Below are 8,521 nucleotides of genomic sequence, written 5' to 3'. Positions count from 1 at the left end.
ATATACAATAGAATACTACTTGGCAATGAGAAAGAATGAAATCTGGCCATTTGCAGCAACATGGATGAAACTGGAGAGTGTTATGCTAAGTGAAATAAGTCAGAGAAAGACAGATACCATATATGTGAATCTTGAGAGACTTATTGAGGACCATGGGGGAGGGAAGGGGGAAAAAAGTTACAGAGAGGGAGGGAGGCAAACCATAAGAGACTCTTAAATACTGAGACCAAATGAGAGTTGATGGGGGATGAGGGAGAGGGGAAAGTGGGTGATGGACATTGATTGAGGAGGGCTCTTGGGATGAGCACTGAGTGTTGTATGGTAACCAATTTGACAATGAATTGTAGTTTAAAAAAAAATGAAAGTAATTAAGGGAGACACAAAAATATGGAATATTCCATGCTCATGTATTGGAAGAACTTTTTTTTTAATGTCGTTACTACCCAAAGGAATCTACATATTCAGTGCAATCTGTATCAAAATAACACCAGAATTCTCACATAGCTAGAACAAAAATCTTAAAATTTGTCTGGAACCAGAAAAACACTAAATAGTCAAAGTAATGTTGAAAAAAGAAAACCCAGCTTGGAGGCATCACAATTCCAGATGTTATATTGTATTACAAAGTTGTAATCATTGAGACAGTATGGCCCTTGCCCAACAGACACATAGATCAATGGAACAGAATAGAGTACCCAGAAATGGACATACAAATGTCTGGCCAACTAATCTTCGACAAAGCAGGAAAGAGTATCCAATAGAAAGTAATCTGATGCAAATGGTGCTGGAAAACTGGACAGCAAGAAGAATAATGAACCTGGACCACTTTCTTACACCGTACACAAAAATAAATTCAAAATGGATGAAAGACCTAAATGCAAGACAGAAAAGCATCAAAATACTAGAGGAGAAAAGAGGCAGCAATTTCTTTGACCTCAGCCAGGGCAACTTCTTACTAGGCACGTCTCTGGAATCAAGGGAAATAAAAGCAAAAATGAACTATTGGGACCTGATCAAGATAAAAACTTCTGCATAGTCAAGGAAACAATCAACAAAACTAAAAAGGAAGAAGATATTTGCAAATGACATATCAGATAAAGGATTAGTATCCAAAATCTATAAAGAACTTATCAAACTCAACACCCAAAAAACAAATAGTCCAGTGAAGAAATGGGCAGAAGGCATGAATAGACACTTTTCCAAAGAAGACATCCAAATGGCTAACAGGCACATGAAAAGATGCTCAATATCACTCATCATCAGAGAAATACAGAGCGAAATCACAATGAGATACCACCCCATACCAGTTGTAAGGAGGTTCCTCAAAAAATTTAAAATAGAACTACCCTACAACCCAGAGATTACTAGGTAATTCTTCAAAAGATACACCAGTGGTGATTTGAAGAGGCACCTGCACCCCCAAAATTTATAGCAGCAGTATTGACAGTAGCCAAAGTATGGAAAGAGCCCAAATGCCCATTGACTGGCAAATGGATAAAGATGAAGTGGTATATATACACATTGGAATACTGCTCTGCTTTCAAAAAGAATGAAATCTTGCCACTTGCAACAACATGGATGGAACTAGAGTGTATTATGCTACACGAAATAAGTTGATCAGAAAAAGACAAATATCCTATGATTTCACTCATATGTGGAATTTAAGAAACACAACAGGTGAACATAGGGGAAGGGAATGAAAAAATAAGATAAAACACAGAGGAAGGCAAACCATAATAGATTCTTAAAATCAGAGATAAACTAAGGGTTGCTGGAGGGGAGGTAGGGAAGCAGATGAATGAAATGAGTTATGAGCATTAAGGAGGGCACTTGGGATGATCGCTGGATTTTATATGAAAGTGGTGAATCACTGGGTTCTATTCCTGAAACCAATACTACACTCTATGTTAACTAAGTTGAAGTGAAATGAATATTTTTAAAAAGAAAGTAATCAAGCTGAGCAAATAAGCAAAAAGGAAAAAAAATAGGCCAAATTAGAATAGACATAGGAAGCTCAGTCACTTCATCAAGCATAATAACATTCATATTATAGTGATGTCAGTAGAAGAAGAGAGAGAAAATAGGGCAGAAAACTTTTTTGAAGAAATAATAGCTGAAAACATCTCTAATCTGGGGAAGGCAACAGATATTCAGAAATAGGAGACACAAGGATCCCTCAACAAAATCAACCCAAAAATTTCCACGCTAAGACACATAGTAATAAAAATGGCTAAGTAGCAATAAACAATTTTTTTTAAATTTTTTTTCAACGTTTATTTATTTTTGGGACAGAGAGAGACAGAGCATGAATGGGGGAGGGGCAGAGAGAGAGGGAGACACAGAACCGGAAACAGGCTCCAGGCTCTGAGCCATCAGCCCAGAGCCCGACGCAGGGCTCGAACTCACGGACCGCGAGATCGTGACCTGGCTGAAGTCGGACACTTAACCGACTGCGCCACCCAGGCGCCCCTCAATAAACAATTTTAAAAGCAGCAAAAGAACAGTTTCACACAAGGGGAAACCCCATAAGGTGATCAGCAGATTTTTCAGCAGAAATTTTGCTGTCCAGAAGGGAGTGATATAAGACATTCAAACTGTTGTAAGGGAAAAATCTGTAGCCAAGAATATTGTATACACAGCAAGGCTAACATTCAGAGTAGGAGAGATAAAAAGCTTCTCAGAAAACAAAAACCAAAGGACCATTAAGTTGGCCCTTCAAGAAATATTAAAGGGGACTCTCTTAGTGGAAAGGAAAGACCATAAGTGAGAGTATATAAAGTAGAAAACATAAAAGCAGTATAAATATGTATATCTTCAAAAATCAGGCATAGGATGGGAATGCAAGCTGGTGCAGCCACTCTGGAAAACAGTATGGAAGTTCCTCAAAAAACTAAACATATAACTACCCTACAACCCAGCAGTTGCACTAGTAGGCATTTATCCATGGGATACAGGTGTGCTGTTTTGAAGGGACACATGCACCCCCATGTTTATAGCAGCACTATCAACAATAGCCAAAGTATGGAAAGAGCCCAAATGCCCATCAATGGATGAATGGATAAAGAAGATGTGGTATATATATATACAATGGAGTATGACTTGGCAATCAAAAAGAATGAAATCTTGCCATTTTCAACTATGTGGATGGAACTGGAGGCTATTATGCTAAGTGAAATTAGCCAGTTAGAGAAAGACAAAAATCATATGACTTCACTCATATGAGGACTTTAAGAGACAAAACAGATGAACATAAGGGAAGGGAAACAAAAATAATATAAAAACAGGGAGGGGGACAAAGCATAAGAGACTCATAAATATGGAGAACAAACAGAGGGTTACTGGAAGGGGGATGGGAGAGCAGATGGGCTAAATGGGTAAGGGGCATTAAGGAATCTACTTCTGAAATCATTGTTGCACTATACACTAACTAATTTGGATGTAAATTTAAAAAATAAAATCAATCAATCAATCTGGCATAGGAACACAAAATAAAATAAAATAAAATATGGATATAAAATATGACAGTAAAAAAAGTGGGGAGAAGAGTAAGGAATGGGTTCAAACTTAAGGGACCATCAATGTATTATAGACTACTGTATGCAGAAGATGTTATAAACAAACCTAATGGTAACCACAAATGAAAAGCCACTAATAAATATTCAAAGAACAAAGAAATCTAACAAACCATGAAAGAGAGCAAGAAAGAAAAAAGGATCAGGAAAACCTACAAAAATAACGCAAAACAACACAAGGGCAATAAATACATATCTATCAATAATTGCTTTGAATGTAAATGGACTTAAACTCTCCAATCAAAAGACAGAGTGACAAAGCCAATAAAAACATGAGATTCATCTATATGCTGCCTACAAGAGACTCATTTCAGACTTAAAGACACCTGAAGCTTGAAAATGAGGGGATAGAGAAACATTTATCATGCAAATGAATGTCAAAAGAAAGCCAGGGTGGCAATACTTACATCTCACAAAATAGACTTTATTTTTTTGTTGTTCATTTATTTTGAGAGACAGAAACAGTGTGAGTTGGGGAGGGGCAGAGAGAGGGGGAGAGAGAGAGAATCCCAAGCACGCTCTGCACTGCCAACTGGAGGCTGACATGGGACTCAAACTCAGAAATTGCAAGATCAACCTGAACCAATACCAAGAGTCAGACACTTAACCAACTGAGCAACACAGGAGTCCCTCACAAAATAGACCTTAAAACAAAAGTCATAATTAGAGAGAAAGAAGGACTATATAATAATATAATAATGTCTAATATAAATATTAATCGTAATAAATATATAAATATGGGACATATATATATATAATAAAATAAATATATAACAATGTATAATATATATAATAAGGGGGACTCTTATTGTCCTATATATAATATAATATAATATAATATAATATAATATAATATAATAAATATAATATACAATAATAATAAATGGGACAATCCAACAAGCAGCTCTTGAAACATATTTTACATCTTCTTTCATATTCACTATTCAAAAACATTGTATTTAATATGCAAAAATGTTATGCTAACAAGCTTTTTTGCATTTATTTTTTTACCTGGGAGGCTGAATAAATATTTTTAGGTTAGCCATTTACTTTTTCTTTTTTTTTTTTTTTAATTTTTTTTTCAATGTTTATTTATTTTTGGGACAGAGAGAGACAGAGCATGAACGGGGGAGGGGCAGAGAGAGAGGGAGACACAGAATCTGAAACAGGCTCCAGGCTCTGAGCCATCAGCCCAGAGCCTGACGCGGGGCTCGAACTCACGGACCGCGAGATCGTGACCTGGCTGAAGTCGGACGCTTAACCGACTGCGCCACCCAGGCGCCCCAGCCATTTACTTTTTCTATTGCAAATTTTTTCTTCAAGTTCTTTGCTTTTATGCACTGGGAACTGAATGTTCTTATACTTGTTTTAGATTGAATTCTTTCAAACAAAAATTACATTTTCACCAAGTACTCTGCCATTTAATTCTTGAGTATATATTACATGTATTTGTGAGGTGGTATGAGACGTTATAATTTATTTGGTCAAATATATTAGTCAATCACATTGCATTCCCACATTCTTTTTTTTCTCCCCCCTTCTTCATTCCTTTCTAAACATAGGAAGTTTTGCACCATTTTTATGTGTATTGTCCCTGTATTATACATCTGTTTGTCCTAATTGTTACCTTTTTACATTTGTAATTAGACCTATTTTTAAAAAAAACAATCATTATCTTCCATCTTGTGGAACACATTCTTTGTCATTCAACTAAAGATCATCTATACAATTTTTTGCACGTATGAATACCTTTATGATTATATAAAGGGTGAAATTGTAACTTTGGATACTGCTTTCTACATATTTTTAAAAATGTAGATTTTCCAGGTCTTTTAACTCCAGTCTTTCATCCATTTAAACTTGAGTTAGAGATTCATGTTAATGTGATTATTTTATTGTTATATATACATATATATGTGTGTGTATATATATATATGTATATACACATATCTACATGTATATGTGTGTATATATATGTATACATATATCTACGTGTATATGTGTATATACATGTAGATATGTGTATATACACATATATATGGCAGTTTCAAGATTTCAATTCCATTAGAGAGGATGAGTTAAGACGGCAGTGTGGTAGAGGGCCCTTTGGCTAGTCTCATTGCCTGAACATGGCTAGATCAACACCAAATCATTTTTGAACACCTAGGAAATCGAGTTGAGGATTCAAATTTTTTATTTATTTTTGAGAGAGTGAGAGAGACAGAGTGCAAGCAGAGGAGGGGCAGAGAGAGAGAAGGAGACACAGAATCTGAAGCAGGCTCCAGGCTCTGAGCTGTCAGCACAGAGCCCTACACGGGGCTTGAACTCACAAACCAAGAGAGATCATGACCTGAACCGAAGTCCGATGCTTAACCAGCTGAGCCACCCAGGCACCCCTCGATTTAAGGATTAAGAGAACATTCTGCATAATTTGAGGGTGAGAATGTGGCATATACATGGTGCAGAGAGGGAAACGGGGAGACAAAAGCCACAGTGCTGCAGTGGAGTGGGAGCCCTTTTCATGGAAAGGAGGAGAGAAGGGGAGAGAGATAGCAGTGCATCAGGCTCGTGCAAGAAACTACTCCCCTAAAACCTTTGATGGGTAAATTGTGAGGACTATCACAAGTTTTTGCAAACAGTAGAGCTGAAATTCTGAGTTTTTGGAAGTCTGTGACATTCATTTGAGTATATTCAGGTGGGTGGTGGTGCTCCAGGGGAGAGGGAAGGGAAGCTGGGAGCGAACAGCAGACTGCATGGTACAAGGATCCCATGGGTCGCACTGGGACAGAAAGTTCCCCTTTTCCAAGTGCATTTGGAAGACAGTACACTGCTTCTCCAAGGACAAAAGATCTGGCTGGCACCTTTGAGTAACTCTTCAACAGCAGAAGACAGAAGCATGTGCAGAGGGCAGAAAAAGTGGTTGCAGCTTTTCACTGTGCTTCACTATAAACGCCAGGAAACTGCACAGCCCTGGGACTGCTTTTCTGGGTCAGAATGGTGCAGCAATGGCGAGGCTTTCCTCTGCAAGAGGAGAATGGGTCCATGCCTTGCCAAGTTCTTCAAGACTTGGAGTTTTGAATCCCAATCACACACCAGAGATAAAGCACAGGAGAGCTGTGGCACTCTGTGGGTCGATGGCCCAGGCACACAGGGTTAAGGGCAGGGATCTGACACAGGAAGCATAGGACACGGGAAAGGAGATCACTTATCTGTGAGAATGACCTGAACAGAGGTGAGCACCAGCTCCCCTACACCAGAAGAGAGAGTGGGGTGACCCCATCTTACCCTACCCACCAGAAATGCTGGACTTCAGCAAACAATACAGTACCCCAGGCAAGGCTGCAGCCACCTACACCAACCCCCCACCCCTGGGCCCTACAGCAACAACTTTATAAAGGTAGGTCTAATTGTGTGGCAGCACAGCAGGCCTATCCCCAACAAGACCAACACAGGCTTCCCCACATGCACCAAATCTACTGATCATAGAGCATTCCAAAACAGCAGTTTCGGTTCTGGTGGAAATACAACCACGCTTTTTTATTTTTATTTTTTGGAATCAGGCTTATACTCTTTTGTTCATTTGTTCTTCTTGCCTTTTCTCATTTTTTGGATCAGGCTCCTTTTTCTTGTTCTTTTCTTCTTATTCTCTTTTGCTTTCTTTTTTTTTTTTTTTTTTTTTTTGGAATTAGGCTTATAGTTTTGTTTGTCTGTTTTTTAGGGTTTTTTGTTCCTTTTCCTTTTTTTATTTTTTTGGATCAGGCCTTTTCTTTTTTTCTTTTTTAATTTAAATCCAAGTTAGTTAACACATAGTGTGATAATGATTTCAGGAGTAGAATTTAGTAATCCATCACCTACATACAACACCCAGTGCTCATCCCAAGTGCCCTCCCTAATGCCCATCACCCATTTAGCCAATCCATCTACCCAGTATACCTCCAGCAACCCTCAGTTTGTTCTCTGTATTTAAGAGTCTCTTATGGTTTGCCTCCCTCTCTGTTTTTATCTTATTTTTTGCTTCCCTTCCCCTATGTTTATCTGTTGTGGTTCTTAAATTACACATATAAGTGAAATCATATGATTTTTGTCTTTCTCTGACTTATTTTCCTTAGCACAATATACACTAGTTCCATCCACATAGTTGCAAATGCCATGATTTCATTCATTTGAATGTCAGGTAATACTCCATTGTACCACATCTTCTTTATCCACTAGTCAGTCGATGGATATTTGGGCTCTCTCCTTAATTTAGCTATTGTCAATAGAGCTGCTATAGACATTGGGGTGCATGTGTTCTGTTGAAACAACACTCCTGTATCCTTTGGACAAATACCTAATAGTGGAAATACTGTGTTGCAGGGTAGTTCTATTTTTAATTTTTTGAGGAAACTGCATACTATTTTACAGAGTGGCTGCACCAGTTCACATTCCCACCAGCAGTGCAAAAGAGTTCTCCTTTCTCTGCATCCTCACTAAATCTGTTGATTCCTGAGTTGTTAATGTTAGCCATTCTGACAGGTGTGAGGTGGTATCTCATAGTGGTTTTGATTATTTCCCTGATGATGACTGATATTTAGCATCCTTTCGTGTGTTTGTTACCATTTTGATGTCTATATTAGAAAAGTGTCTATTCATGTCTTCTGCCCATTTCTTCACTGGATTATTTGTTTTGGGGGGTTGAGTTTGATAAGTTCCTCATAGATTTTGAATACTAATCCTTTATCTGATACGTCATTTGCAAATATCTTCTCCCATTCTGTTGTTTGCCTTTAGTTTTCCTGATTGCTTTCTTTGCTGTGCAGATGCTTCAACTTGATCAGGTCCCAATAGTTCATTTTTGCTTTTGTTTCCCTTGCCTCCAGGGACACATCTAGTAAGAAGATGCTCTGGCTGAGGTCAAAAAGGTTGCTGCCTATTTTCTCCTCTAGAATTTCGATGGTTTCCTGTCTTAC

The sequence above is a fragment of the Lynx canadensis genome, chromosome B3 (genome assembly GCF_007474595.2).
Source record: "Lynx canadensis isolate LIC74 chromosome B3, mLynCan4.pri.v2, whole genome shotgun sequence".
Taxonomy (NCBI): Eukaryota; Metazoa; Chordata; class Mammalia; order Carnivora; family Felidae; genus Lynx; species Lynx canadensis.
Note: the sequence above shows the minus strand (reverse complement) of the source record.